The 16,894-nt window shown below is 23.6% G+C and overlaps 1 protein-coding gene across 2 annotated transcripts in view; it reads right to left on the reverse strand.

Annotated features, from left to right (window-relative positions):
• LOC119680074 (mycosubtilin synthase subunit C) overlaps positions 1-16,894 on the reverse strand; it is a 29,957-nt gene that overhangs the window by 6,416 nt on the left and 6,647 nt on the right. The window contains exon 1 of one of the 2 annotated variants that reach the window (XM_038092709.1): positions 6,898-6,957. The exons of the other annotated variant lie outside the window; for it this stretch is intronic. The gene's annotated coding sequence lies outside the window, so the exon portion shown is untranslated. Of the gene's footprint in view, positions 1-6,897; positions 6,958-16,894 lie in introns of those variants that run through there. 2 annotated transcript variants of the gene reach the window in all.

Genomic DNA, 16,894 nt, shown 5'->3' on the forward strand with positions numbered 1-16,894 from the left:
AAAAGTATTTGTACAATATTTATAATATTATATTAAATGTGAACATGTTCTGTTCAGTAAGAAAAAAATGTTAAGAAAGTAATTTTTGTTAATCAAGTCAAGAAAACTTTCAATTTAAATCTAAATATATCTAATAACGTAACAGTTTCTAAAAAATTCGAGTCTAAAGTTAATATTTTTGTTGGTTACTGGTTATTAGTTACCAGTTGTAGAATTTCAATTTTAATTAATAAATTGAAGTTGAAATGAAAAATCTAAAATCATTTTTATTTATTAAATATAAATATAATATTTTATTTTTATATGTTAAAAATGATAGCAATTTATTAAAAAAAATAAAATAAATAAAATGTTAGCAGATATTGCAAGTTTGTAAATAAAATCACTTAATGATTATATCAAATTAATCTATAATATCTTATGACATACAATTTATGCGCTTCAAGTAACTCCAAATAGATTCTAATAATTTTATGTAATAACATGATCATATTGATTTCATTGATTTTTACAAATATTTAATTAATAGTTTCCATAAAAATATTATTTTAATCGTTCGGGTTGGTTATGGTTTAATAAATTTCCAGCAATTAAAACCAGTATCTGCGCATGCCAAAATTCATTAAAAAAAATCGAAATCATTTTTTAGTTGGTAAGTTTTAATTTTTAAAATTTTTTTAGTTGAAAATCCGAGAATACCAATAAACCTACACAAAAATATTTATTTTCTTATATAAAATTCAATCATTCACATTCAGAGAACTTATGAGTGCCGAATAAAAAATTCTGGTCCAACTGCAATTTAAATAAAATTAACCGATAGATCATTAGTCGTTGGGTGCAGCATAAATTGGTAATTTGTATTTATGAGCAACATTTTTAAATTGATCTGCTACATAAATTTAAGTATAAATTTTTCCTTTTTAAATAATTGCTTATTTTCATAAAAACTTTAATGAAGCAAAAAAAATGTAACCATTGAATAATTATGTTACTATCAGGGGATATCGCCCATTTTATCTTATTTTGCTAAGAAAATAAATAATACCCAATGTACTTGATAAAAGCACTAACAATAAAAATGAAGAATAATAAATATTCTTAATGTTAAAAATTTCAAATAATTTATTTTCTCTACAGATATCTTGATATTTGATTATTATTAAATTTTAGTAAATAGAATTAACTCTACTCTTTACTTATATTTATAATATAGACAATGGTTTCACTATATTCTGCTACCAGCGTCATTAAAGGTTTTATGTGCTGAAGACTATATTTATACTTTTCACTCATAGATTCTTTTATAAGTAGATTTATAGTTTACAGAAATATATCTTAAAAAATATCAAATTTCATAGATTTTAATTAATAATCATTGTTGCTGAATGATGTACCGGCTTCCAGTTTCCACCTCTATTTATCACTATCTCAAACCTTCTTTCAAATAATTACATCTTAGTTAACCCTGTCTATCAATCCATATAAATATATATATAAAATAACATATACGTATATATATATATGTTATTCTATATATATATACTCTATATATATTCTATATATATATATATATAAGTAAAAATATAAGCCAACCTTATATAGTACACAAAAATATAGAAATATTATAACTACTTAAATATTGTACTAATTTTAGTATGAAAAACAAAATTTTCTTCCGAATCACAGTTGCTCATGTTTTATTATTCAAGCGACATAAATAATTTGTTTTGATTCGCTTAATTGATTCAAGTGTTTTTACTTAATTGAAATATTAAATTATACGAGTATGTACCTTAATTGGGCGCATAAGAGCATGGGTCATTATATTAACACATAAATATTAATAAATATTAGTTAGTGCTATTTTCAAACTTCACACTACAGAAACTTCATACTACAGAAACTAGAAGGCAATTAGTCCACAATTTAAAGCAAATCAACTGTTATCAGTAATCAAATCAGTAGTAAATGATTAAAGTAGGAGTTACTTATAAAACAAGCAAATTCATTGCAATCAACTTTTTAACGAACTAAATGAAATAACATTTTATAAATAACTGTCTATCACAATTTCTATATTTTATTGATTTCAATTTTTAAAAATAACATAATGTATATAAAATATTATAGTTGACAAAAAAAGATTTCTAATTTATTCAATAGAGTTACTTAAGCAAAACTCAATTTTTTTAGAAAGCAATGTAATCAACAAAAAAAATATATTAATATATAATATTAATTTAATATGAATGGTTACGGGATTGCTTTAAAAAATTATTATAACACTATTAAAATAATAATATAATATATTATATTTTTTTTTAAAATGCTACATTGAATATAAATTCCTCAAATATTTGTATTCCTCTATAGCTTTAAACAACGTGATTTATATATTAGTAAAATAAATAAAAGTACATATTTGGTAACAGCATTAAAATGCCAAACAAATGAAAGTGCTATCTAACAGTACTAAAAACAGCAACGATTAGTAGATACTGTAGCTAAGAACATTAAAAACTGCAAAATATGAGCTAAAATGAACTGTTTGAAGAATACCTTTGTTTATTTTTCCTACTATTGACACCTACCATGGGTCATGAATGTTATTAGCAACTATGAAAATTGCAATTTTTATTTTTTATTAAAGAACTAATGGTGTAGTTTTTTAACAACAAATATATTTTATTATTTTTTTATTTTTTTTATTTCATTATTTTTTGTTTCTTATAGTATATTCTTAATTATACTTTATATTATACGTATTATTATTTTCTTTCTATGATTGAACTTTAGTTATAATCGGAATATCTGTATTTCTATGTTTAATATTGTCAACAATATTATTTATGTGTAAAAATGCTAACTGTTAATTGGCTGTTAACTAAATGTTAACAACAGCATAACTGGAATGTTATTTCTTTAAGATTTTAAGGTTTGCTTTGTTAATTACTTGTCATAATTAACAAAATTTTAAATATTTCTTTTTTTAAAAATTTATTTTTAAACGCTAAATATCAGGTTCAAAAATTGCAAATATTTCCGACATACGTTCTTAGCTTTAAATTACACATGTAAGACATGTTTACCTTAAAAGTTAATTTAATTAATTTAGTGCAACTGAAACTCTGTTTTCATTGGTCGATAGAAATGCGTACGAATATGCAAAATGTGCCATTTTGCGTAGAATATCTAATGAACAATCTAGTTAATGAGTAAATAATAGTTCAGCCATACGCATCAAGTATAAGTAAAAGTGATTTTATAATGCAAAATGGTGTAAATCAGAATATATTAATAAGAGTGAGTTTTCCCATTATATTGCGGAAACTGTGTATAAAGTTTTGATAATAAAAACTACTTTCTGTTTTAAGTTTTTACCGTATAATAATATTAAACAAAGAATAAATGTACTTTTATTTTTAATTACATTCCATGCAGTATTGTATTTAATATGTCACTATTAATTTATTCAATGGAATTCTTTTAATTTGGTGCACTTATAAAGTAGTTTCTGCACTTCTGATATTTTAAATCAACACTTTTCACAGTTAATTAAATATATGTATATAAATAAATAATTATGGTAGTAGTTAATCATTCAATTTATGACACATTGGGTGTGAATTAAAGTTGTGGAAATACCAGGTATTAACTTCATGAATATGCATTTGTCAACAAATTTTTTGAATGTGAATTAAAAAATGTATCAAAAATTTTATAAATAGTTAATTTAAATTAACTATTTATAAAATTTCAGTTACCCGAAAAAGTATTCATAGGAAAGCTATCAAGTCAATAATATAGGAGTATATATATTATATATATTAATTATATATATATTAATAATATATTAATAAGTCACAGTGTAAAATTTTTTTTGTAAAAGGTGTGAGAGCGAAATTTTATGGTTGATACGATATGTTGGTTGAAATATGTTGGAAGTCGTATAATTTAAATAATAATATTTAATATTTAATAATATAAGGCAATCATAACCTAAGTGCTATGCTAGAAAAATCTTTAGAAAAATGATCTAAAAAGATTTCAATAAGAAAAAAATCGATGGCGCAATGTAAAAAACCCCAAGTCGTAAAATATGTATTTATAATATTATTGTAGTCCTTGTCACAACATTAGATCGTATGATATTATATTTGAGACAAAAAAATAGTAATTATATTTTAAGTCCTGTTAAACATTTTAATCATTCAAAAACAAATTAATACTTAATATTGATATTAAAGTATAGAGTGAATCAATTTTTAATTATTTATTGCATATATCGACTATAATTGGTATTATCATTATATTATTATGAATTAATATTAAATTTGAAACTGTGGTATTTAATAGAGAAGTTTCGAACAGTAGTGAGCTACAACAGTAAAAATTATTTTTATAGCATTTTAATTAATTGAATTTTTGGCTGACTATACAGCTGTTTTGAGTATTGCCAAATACCCATCATTAGTGGTCTTGGAAATAATTTTTGTATTTGATTATTCGTAAATAATTTTCTGAGACTGCAGTTACCAGGAATCGAAATCGTGTGCCCTGCCAAATTTGTGATAAACACAGCAAGTTAGAATGAAATCATAAACCAGCTATACAATAATTGAATTAATTAATTATATTTTTATTTTTATTTTTAATTGTTAAATTTTAAGCAATCCTATCATATTTTATTTTATATTCGGCTCTGTTAAGGTAACAAATTATGGAAAGATGAACCATTGGCTATAGTACATGTTAATTATGAACAGAAAGTAAATTTTCAGTGAAAATAATGTTATTTTTAAAAAAAATTTTCTGAGTTTTATAAAATTAAATTAAAGTAAATAAAATTCATTGATTTTTAATGTATATATTATATATCAAAAGTAATATTTTTATCATTTGTTTTGAAACCAGTTGAACATATATGCTCAATTTAACTAATTTATTCTTTTTTCAGTTTTTTGTAAATAAATTTTTAAATTTTGTGTCAGTGATTTATGTGACTTTATAAAATTAAATTAAAATTAATAAAAATTTGTTTATATGTATAAACATGAGATTCGGAAAATGTTTATATGTAAACATGCATGAGTTTCGGAAAAGTAAAATAAAATAATAATTATTATAATTCTATTCTATTTTACCTCATATATATTAAAATTAATTTTTATTTAATGTATATCTATTGTGATTTCTTAGCTTATATATTGCTACTTCAACACAGTATAAAAAATTTTTTTTTAAAGCTATGTTAGAAATCTTAGATAATTCTATAATAAATTTAAACAGTTATATGTTATAATATAGTAATATTATTGAAATAAAATATTAAAATATATTAAAATATTTCGTTTTATTGCTTTATTAAATTTTTGATTTTAAATTTTATTAAATTTCAACTTTAGTATGAGCATTTAATTTTGGATCTGAAATCAACTTAAAAGAAATAATTTAATTTAAGATTAATGAGATAATAGACTATATATCGTTTTAACTGGATTTAAACCAGGTTAATATAAAAAAAGAATTTTTTATGCTTAATTATATTTTCTCAGATTGAAAAATTTCTCAATTTTGTTTCTCAGATGAAAATTGCTTTATTTTATTAAATATAAAATATTTATGAAATGTATAAATTATAAATTAACTTCCTCTTCAAGAGGAATATAATGTATAAAGGGAAAGTTAAGTAAAATTAATAATTTTTAGTATGAACTTTTTTTTTATTATATTTAAAATTATTTAAATATTTTTATTCGAATTTTAACTTTGTTCTAATTTTTAAAAGTGTAAATTAAATTATTTCATAAATATAATATATATTTCAACATAACAAGTAAGGGAATTTAATTTAAATTTAAGATTTGTCTTCTTGTGAGCTGCTAATATCTCTTAAAAATATTCTAGTTTTTATGTTTTAAAGTTGATATTTAGTTTAAAATACACTACTGTGATTAAAATATAGCATTAAATTAAATAAATTTAATTTGAAAAATTGGGTGTTAAATATTACTATATGAAATTTTTTAGAACATTATTAAATATTTATTACATATATATACAATACATGCATATTATAATAAAAAAATAATGTAGAAATAATTAAAGTTATAAAATTTTTAGTATCCATTTTCAATTTATTTTTATTTTATTGACTTAATTCTTTCACTTGACTTATTAATTTAATTAATTTATTTATATTATTATTAAATTTATTTTTTTCTGTATTCATTTAACTATTAAATTTGTAAAATGTTAATTTTTTTAATTTTTAAAATATATTAATTATATTAATTTCTATTTCATTTGTTTGACACATTTATTGTTTTTATTTATATAAAAATACAGATAAAAATTTTAATTAAAATTAGTTTATCAAATTTTTTATTATATTTTAATAAACAGTTTGAGCCAGGTTCGTAATTGTAACAATTAAATAAACATTGGTTAACATAGTACAAACTGCAAGGCGTATATTTATAATATATATTTATTAAATTTTTTATAATTTTTTTTTATTTATATTTCATTCATTTATTTATATAACTTTTTTTATTAGTTTTCTGGTTATTAACAATAATAATCTAATTCAAAATTCACTTATTTTATCAATTATCAAAATGTGATAACCTAGAGGCTTTTATTTAATTCAATTAACACATATAAAAGGGGAATTTTAGAAACTATTTTTTTAGTTTCCTTTAGTTTACACAAAATTATTTTTGCGATCACAGTTTTTTCTTTAAGCAAAATTAAATATTTAATAACTTTTTTCGTATATAAGAATAATCAAAAAATAACAAAATAATCCAAAGTAATATAATTTTTTTTTTAATAATTCATATATATTGTTTTACTAAAATTATTAATTAAAAAAATGTATTTATATCTTACATATTTAAATTTATTTATAAAACGTTTCAGCGATTTCAACAAACAAAACTGTCACTGCGAACTAATCAATATTTGCAAAGACACCATCTTTTATATCACATTCAGTCACCACTGCCGTATAGGATAAAATCACTAACAGAAACATGAACATCGGTAAAAGCAGTAACAGCAGAAGCAGTAACAACAGAATCAGTAACAGAGAACATATTTTTAGAACAGTGAGAAGCTTACAAAAACTTAATGGAATTCATAACAGCCACCACCGCACGATCTGAAGCAGCGATCTGAATATGTTCTCAATTATGACATATTAAATTCACTTTGCATGGAGGCTCACAACATTTCGTAATACAAGTGAACTTTGCAATTCCAAGAGACTGATTTTTATTACTCATGCTGTTATTTTCTGAAAATTTTACAGTTAATTTCTTTCACTTAACATTGAAACACTGAAACATTGAAAGCACGTTTTAAGGGATCCCCTTGTGTACGCGTTTGCCTGTTTGACCGACTCTACGAACTGAAGATGGTTTTTCACATTTCTGGTTAAAATTGTGCATAAATGCGTTGTCAAAGCAAAACATTACTTTATATCTGAGTATTGTAATATTTATTTGTTCTGTTTTATTTTATTTACGTCATCACGAGTGGGAAATTTCAACCAGAATCAACGGAAATATTTAAGAAATTGCAATAACTGTTGAAATTTTTTTCTTCTATTTATTGATATATTATAAACCACATAATTCTAACAAGTGAAATACTACTAGTTAAAAATAATAATAATTTATTAATTTACTAATTTGTCAATAATACTATATCAATATGTTGATAAATGCATTGTAATTGAATTGATTAAAACATTAAAAAACTTTTACAAAATGTTAATACATTAATGTATATTAAATTATATATTATTTAATAATTAAAAAATAGTTTTTTATGTACCCAAGGACTGTAGTATGTATGTCTGGCACGGACCTGCATACCACTACCCAAAAAGTTATTAATATATCTAATAAGATAGGAGTTTTTTCAAATAAAAAAATTGGTTTTCAGATTATATTAAATAAATAAATATTTGCAATTCTATATACTATATATTAATTATGCATATATATTATATATACTAATGTAATATAAGCAAAACTTTGGTTCAATGTGAGGTGTGATTCAGTTCAGTTATTCAAGTTCGTTCTTATATTTCATTAGAAATATCAAAAAATATTGGTATGTTAGCAATGCAAAATATATTCAAAGAATCTTATCATTGTAAACATAAGTAAATTAATTTTCAAAAAAACAAGTATAAATGCAATAAAACTTTGAATTTATTATGAGCAAATATATGAGAGAACATTGACTTTAAGCAGTATTTAACAGCGCTATTTTTATCTGACAGATCGTAACAGGCTATCGTTCGGGAAGTGCATTAGGCCAAAATATTTCTGTGCTACTCGTATATTAAATTGCATTTTTTATGTTATTAGCAGCACTACATTTATATATAAACCAAATAATGATAAAAAAAATTCAACAAAATTCAAATAGTAAATAATTAGAGTTTTTGTTGAATTCACATAGTCACGACTTGACAATGTGGTAATGTGTGTTGTTCATATGTATGATAAAGTATGTTGATATTCCAGTTGACGTAAATAAGACAAACGTCAAAAATCGATTGAAAGTAGTTTTCCTCCGAGCTTAACATTATATAAGCTTTACGTTGAACTCATTCCTTGCCATATAATTTAAATACAAATAGCAAAGAGAAATTGAAGCACTTGAATCTTGAATCTAGAATTGATAACACTAACATTCTCACCACCGTTAATGTAAGTCCTGTATTAGTACAAGTATCTATCTATTCGTCTTATTCGTGAATAAATTAGCTTTAAATAGTTTTTGCTGTTAACAGCTTTAATCTGTTGGTCTAGTTTATTTATAATAACCACATATTATTGTGTTAAATTTATTTTAATTTATTTAAACATAATAATTTTATCGTATAATTGTGGTATTTCTTGCGCCACGTTAATAATTAGTAAGCTTGTATAAATCATTATATTTTATTGACTCTCTAATGGCTGGTCGCAACACTGCACTTTAGTGATTAACAATGTTGAGCCGTATGCAATGCAGAAAAAAGTCATATGTTACTATGGAACGTTTATAGACCGATAGTAAATTATATTAAATATAAAAATTAATTTAAATATTGGGAGGGAAAAGTAGGTCTCCATTTTTTACATTAATAAACAATGTGCTTTTTATATTTACGTAAAATGATTGCTCTAGCTAAATTAAATTTTGAAATACTTATTAAGTAATTACGTCGATTAAATTAAAGTATTTAGGTAGTGCAATAAAAGAACATCTTTAAAAGCATGCAGCGCACCTAGAAGGAAAGTAAAGGAGTTTAAAATGCGAAGTTCGATAACAAGTATTATTATTATTCAAATCTTCATTGTGTTGTCTATCTTATTTTCAAAAATAGATACCAAAACCTAAAATTACACTAATTACTATCTATTTATCACAAAAACTTATGTTACATATTATATACATATTTTATTACATTCCTTCCTAGCATTATTGTTTAAAATTAATTAATATATATTTAAGATAATGAATATATAATTTCATATTAAATATATACTTGTTATGAGTGGCAAAAAATTTATGTAAATGGTTTTAGGCACAGGCATGGTGTTTACTTGGCACAAAACAAGACACTTCGTATTATTGACTGTAATATTGATAAATATATGAAAACTCTAGACAAGATAAACTGGAATATCTCAGTCAGACATAAAGAAGAATGGGCCAAGATCGAACTCCGGTTGTTACCCTGTGTTATGATTATGATCATGATGTTAATGAATTGACACCTCAGTTTTTTTTAAAGCTAAGTAAAGCTTTTTAAAATTCAAAGTCAGTTTTATTTTAGTTAACGAAGAAAAAATGCAAACTGCACTTAAAAATAGAGTTTCATTGAAAATTCCTCATAAAGAAATTCTGCATCGCTTTTTATTATTTATATATGATAGTTTTATAGAATTATCGGTATTGTATTGTATAAGTCTTAAAGTTTTTGTATCATAATATATAATAGAATAAAATATAATAATTTTATAAGATATATAATATATTTATCGAATATATAAATAACAAAAATGAAATGGATACATATTTGCAATTATTTAAAATGCATTTAAAGTGAAGATATATTTTATATATATTTTAGTTATATTTTAGGCAGTAAAACTAAAACCTAAACTCAGAAAATTCATATCGATCTCGTTGACATATTGACATTTAAATTGTTTAATATTGATAAGAAAATTTGTTATTTGTTAATATATTTAAGTATAGACTGATTGTGCTGCAAATAAAATAATGTCAAACTTTGAGCCAAAATTTTATATCGGATGGATTAATGTTTAATAAGAACGGTTTTAATTTAATATATATATGTTCACAAATCTTTTGCAAAAGATACTTTTCAGCGAAGATGAAACTAATGTTTTTTCTGTTTGTTATTTTTCTATTCAATAATACTAAATATAGTTTTCACTAAATTAAACCTAATAATTTAATAAGTTAACACGTTCAGCTCTAGGCCAATTTTAAAAGAACAATTTTTTTCGTACTTTTTGATATTTTTTGAGTTATTGATATTATCTGTTTTATATATTAATTTGAAAAAAATTTATTTATGATAATTTTTTATGTACATATGTTATTAATATGCTAATTTGACGCGTGCAAAACCGGTAAACTAATGCTATTAATTTTAATTGGCCCATTACAATGCAGTTTGAAAACTTTGATAACTCTAATAAATTTAAAGATAAAAAATTCAATTTTAAAATCAATTAACGCGCAAGCAATCTAATTGATAAAGCTATTTAAAGATTTTTAAAATTTATACTCTAATTAAATGATTACACTTATTTTCTATTATAGTTTTAATTACGTTAATCGCGTGCGAACTGAAAAAATTCATAATTGAAATATTTTATAAGTACTTAATGAGTTTTTAGAATTACTCATCGGATTTGCAACAAATTGTTTTAACACATTAAGCTCTGACCGCTGCTAATCGCGTGCTATTAGCACTTCGATTAAATTTTTTACTTAAATACCAGATGTCCACAAGCATAATTGGTTGTACGACAGAAATGTAGTCGGTTTGCTTTTATATACATAGATCATTTTAAATCACTTCATTGAATTTTGTGAACTCAAACTAACTTGTCTTGTGGCAGGCAGTCAGTAGTTCCTAACATAAACTAATCTAACTTAAATACTTAAGCGAAATATATCGAAGCTGTGGGCAATATTTACGAAGTGCAATATTTGAAGTGCAACTCAAGAAATCAAGTATTTTTCAATTTTGTCATAAACATAAAATGAACATTAAATATGTATTAATATAAATAAACCGTATGACAAATGCCCACATTTGTTTTGTTAAATAGTGAAAAATTAACGTTAACTTAAAATACAGGTAGTTTATATTAATTAAACGCAGACATTAACATACCTGCACCTGTACAAGAAAATATTAATTAAAAAAATATCAATCGAATAAATTAATATTCAAATATGCAAAATAAACACTTACATATATTTAAGTAATGTGTCACAATATTTAATATATATGGTATAAATATAAAACCTTTACAGTTTGGAACTTGGTATTCTGAAAATGAAGTATCCTTTCTAGATTATAAAATATGATAATATTATTTTTAACTTTCTATTATAACAGTTGCATAATAAAAAATAGTAATTAAAAATAAACTTTTACATTTTATGTTTAGTTTTATATCTAGTTTGGCTTTTAGCTGAATTAAAGGTGTTTTAGTGAACTTGATATACTTGAAATACTTTATGTGCCTAAACTGGCCCTATAGTTGTCTTCCGCTATCTATTCAAATATAGTTCTGGTTATATAATTATTTTATTATTTATTTTCACACTTATAAGAGTTATAATACTAAAAATTAATGTATGTATGACCTTCTTTTAGTTAGTTGGTTCAAGTCCATTAAAACAGTGCACATATATACTCACACGCGCATATATTAACTACATTATGCAGTTAAAATTTGGCTTACAATATACAAATAGAATGTATCTGTTGGTTAACAGATGTTTCACTATTTTTAGCTATTTAAATTGACCTCAAAATATCCATCATTCTCATACTAGAGTTTCAAAAACGTTGCAATTAACATGACCAGTCTGCTAGTCTGCTAGTCTGCCAGTCTGCCACTCAGTAAACCAAAATAATAACAATTAAAGTTTTACTCACGCTTACGAACTAAACAATTTTGTTACAATCGAAGAGTTAATTGAATAATAAAAAGATACATTTTTTAAATCAAATCAATTAAAAACATATAAGATTTTATGAACCGCAACATGAAACTGAACACAAATTACTATTGTTATTACAAATTGCAACACCGGCTTGTAACTTATAAGATACTAACTTATAAGATATTAAAATTTCCACAATTAAAAGTTCTTTTTATAAATTATTAAGAATCACATTAGTAATGGAAAATAAAAATCACTTAAGCTTATATTTATTTTTATAATATTTATTACACAATACTTTATATTTCATAATTAAATATCTTATATTGAATAAGACTTGATGGCTTAAGTTGATATGGTGCTTGAGCAAGTAAAAAGGTTACATTTTTTATGAAACATCAATAATAAATTTAGTAATTTGAGGTATATATAAAAAAATATATTTTTTATATTATATTTTATGCAGAAATTTTAAGAAATTTTTATTATTTTGCTTATTAACTTTTACAAAATGTAACTAAAGTTTGTCAAGTAATTTCAAAATGTTCTTATAATGTTTTTATAAATTTACTGAGCTCTTTACAACTGATCACCCACGAATTGATTTTAAATTAATAGTGATAAAAGAAAGTTTTTCTTTTGTAAAACTTATATATTTATAATGGTTTTTATATATTTTTTAATTCGACTATAGGTCACTTTTTGTTAAATAATTCAACGTTTAATTTTTTTATTATATTCTATATTTCGACTCTTCTTGAGAGTCATCATCACGATAACTCTAACACGATCTAACATAAATTAATATTAAGTTTCTATCACACGATATGATTTTATTTTTAAATTTAAACTATAATATCTTTTTCTTCACTTCTTGTAAATAGAAGTTAAGAGTAGTTTTTTTTTTTCAAAAAACACAATATAATAATAAAATTTATAGAAATATTATTTAATAATAATTCACATTTTTATGCAATTTTTATTATGCTAGAAATTTTTTTTCTAGAATTGAATTGCCTTGAGGTATAGAATTATTTATTCATTTTTGTTTGCCAATTAATGATTTTAAATACTGGATTGTTTCTGTGTTTGACAGATATGTAATATATTATAATATACGTGTAGTATAGTAAAACCATTATTACGTGGTCATTACTAAGTTGTAAATTTTTTTATAGTTCTTGATTTAGTCTTGATAGTCATAGTATTACTATGAATTACTTAAGAATTATATTGTATTTAAAGTATAATAATTGTGATTTTTTATAGCTCTTCTTGTGGTTTACTTATCACGATGTCATAAAATAAGAAATAAATCTAGTATTTGACACTCATATATATTAATAGTTATTATACATACAATTTATATGGTCGTATAATAGATATGTTTTGCACTGTAAATAATTCAATTCAATATTTAGTTTATTTATTTATTTGTTAAGTCCCTTCATAGCATAGATGGAGATTTAACTTTATTATATAACAGTTCAATTAATGACTATGTAAGTAACGTTCATTACATATTGACATATTAATAGGTAGGTATGTGCCCATAACTCAACAAATTCAATAAGTAATTCATTTTCATATAGATATTTTTGCAATATACGTAAATGTGTTTAAATTTAAGAAATACTTTCAGACTAAAAATAAAATAAATTAAAAACAACATTTTATTTTAACAAATATTTTTAATAATTGACGTTGACATTTTAAGTATATAGTGGCACTTTAATTACAAGATTATTTAATAAAGAAAAGATTGGTATATTAGTAAACTACGGAAGGTGAACAGTTTAATAGTTAAAGTAGAATATAGTGAACATATAGTACGCGTAGCAACTATAACGAATATATTAAAAAATTAAATTAATGTCAATACATCTCTATGGATCAAATATTACAAACCACTGTAAGAGTGCAGACTATGTATTAATTTAAATATGTAAGCATTTTGTACATATATAAAAAATGAAGAAATAACAAGTGTTATAATGTAAATACTTCTACATAATAATATTTTACTATATTCAATAAATATAAAAATTGAAGTAATTTTCAACATTAAAAATCGTTACATCAATTGCATCAATTGTATATTGATTAACCATATTATGCATATTGACTATATTCAATAAAGTAAGCTATCATCAATAGAAAGAAAAGTATATGGTTTCAAAAACTAAACTTTGATTCCATGGTAGAATAATCAAATATTATATCTTATTAAAGTTTAAAATATACATACTAAAAAAATTAGGTTAAAATCAAATTGTTAGCCAATTCCATTTAAAGCTAATAACTAAAAAAATAAAATAAAAAATCAAAAGAATAACTGCAGAAAAAAATGTCCAAAGTGCTAGTTATCAGCACTAAAGGAAATAGAGTTTGGCGAAAATTGTCCTTTACCGCATAGAGATGTAAGAATCGACTGAGTGAAAAAATATATTAAGTCCAGAGCCCTAAAATTATTCACAAAAGTTGACAGGTTGCCGAACCCCGCCATAACAAACCTTAAGTCCACCTCAGGACGCATAGAAAGATATGCTGATCTACGGTCCGTCATTAGTTAGATGATAAATAAATGATAATGATTCTAGTATAGTTAAAGTTTAGTGTGGGGCAGGGATAAGCCCTCCAGCCACAAAAGAGTAAGAGTGCGCAATAGCACTAACTCAAATCAAAACAACAACACCAACAAGAGAAAAAAATTGAATATACAGCAGTACATTCTAAATATGTGTTCAATCACGAACATGAGTTTTGACCTCCGGCAGAATGTTCAATCATGAACATAAATTTATACCATATATTTAATTACTATAGTTTATATTATCACCTAAATTCTTAGAATAATGTACTAAGGAAAAATATAGATAAATAGTAACATTTTTTAGCAACCGTATTTAAATTATTCAAATAAAATATATTCATAAAAACAATAGGAGGAAAATCCCAAGTGTTGGGACTTCCGTCCTTTTTTAACCTTTTTTGACAAATGTAATACAGTCCACTAAAATCATAATAATTTAACCTTGATGTAAAAATTAGTCTTAAAATATTTTTGTATAAAAACACAACATTATTTTAAATAAAATCAGTAGCTAAAATATACTCAAACTGTGTACTTCATTAAAATAAAAGTACATTTGGTCCTTCGAGCCGGATATAGCAAAAATGCTATAATCAAAGGAGAAGTTAAATAAAACTTAAATCTATAATTTTCCTCTACCAGTGGTAAGAGACTATAGGAAAACAAAAGCATTGTCAGGGCTAAACATTGACGTAATAATAATAACAAAAGGCATCGTAGCAGCAGTAGAGCATAAAAAAGCAGCAAGATGGTGCAAGATAGTAAAACGTTCCAGGAAGCAGAAAAGGACAAGATAATGTCTAAATTTATATTAACAATTCTCAAAATAAAAGAAATGTTTATACAAGGACTGCAGTTGGAAGAAAAACAGGAGCTAATAATAGAGAGAAAAAGCTGGCAAAGGCAAATATATATAATGCAAAATTATTATTATATGTTGCGAATTGAACATAAAGTACGTTCTGAAGAGCTAGTTAAAGAGAAAGATGATATTGATAATTGGCATCGTGAAGCTGAAGTAAAACGACTAAAAAAAGTAAAAAAGCTAACTGAGGCTGAGCAGTCGACATCACGTCCTTGGGAGACTAGACGTCTTAAAGGAGAGCTTATAGATTTAAAGGTGTCAGAATTAGAACAAGAAGTTGATTTTGGCAAATTCAAAAGTAAACTCCAAGAAGAAATAATAGCTACTCTGAAGAAAGAAATCGACAAACAACACAAATTTTCCACAGGTAAGATACAGGATGCAGAAACACATCTTCAGGCGGTACGTAAACGTGAACAAGCAGCTCAACAAGAATTGGTAAGAATGCAACGTGAGTTGAATGATCTTAAGCATAATTCAGAAGATACAATACAAAAGCTTAAAAATGCAAAAGATGAAATAGAAACAGAAGTACGTCAAATGAAAAATGACATAACTAACGAATTAGAAGAATATCGACTTTATACAGACAAACTCTCAATGGAATTACAATTACTTAGTAATGAAATGTCTGCTATAAGAAAAGAACTTGAAATATATAAAGAAAAAGCAAGTTTATTTGATAATTTGAAATTGCAAAATGAGAAAGATTTAAATGAACTTGATTTTGCTAATACAAAAATAAAAGATTTGGAAAGTCAAATCGCTTCATATGAGGATTGGAAAGATATAACGAAGAATAACCATGCGCGCCTATCAAGCTTTCCTGATATTGAAAAAGAAGTAGAGTTCTTGCGTGGCAAAAACAAAAGTTTGCATGAACTGATAGGTGATAAGCTATTGCTGGAAGAACAAGTCTATGGTTTGAAAACGCAACTCAAAATTGAAGATGCTGAAGACACACTCAGTAAAGTCGTTAAAATCGAAGCTGAAGCACCTGGAGAAATATTCAATGAGAATATTAATAATAAACATTACAACGAAAAGGAATCCGAAGAAAATGAACTCCTAGGTATATCAGTGGATACCAATAACCATGAAGGCAAATTTGAATTAAATAATAATTTAATAACTTCAAAAACAAATTTACAAATAATGAATCTAAAAATTTTGTTCAACACAAATTACTTTTTATATCTGTTTTTTGG

This window comes from Teleopsis dalmanni, chromosome 2 (assembly GCF_002237135.1).
Source record: "Teleopsis dalmanni isolate 2A chromosome 2, ASM223713v2, whole genome shotgun sequence".
NCBI classification, from domain to species: domain Eukaryota; kingdom Metazoa; phylum Arthropoda; class Insecta; order Diptera; family Diopsidae; genus Teleopsis; species Teleopsis dalmanni.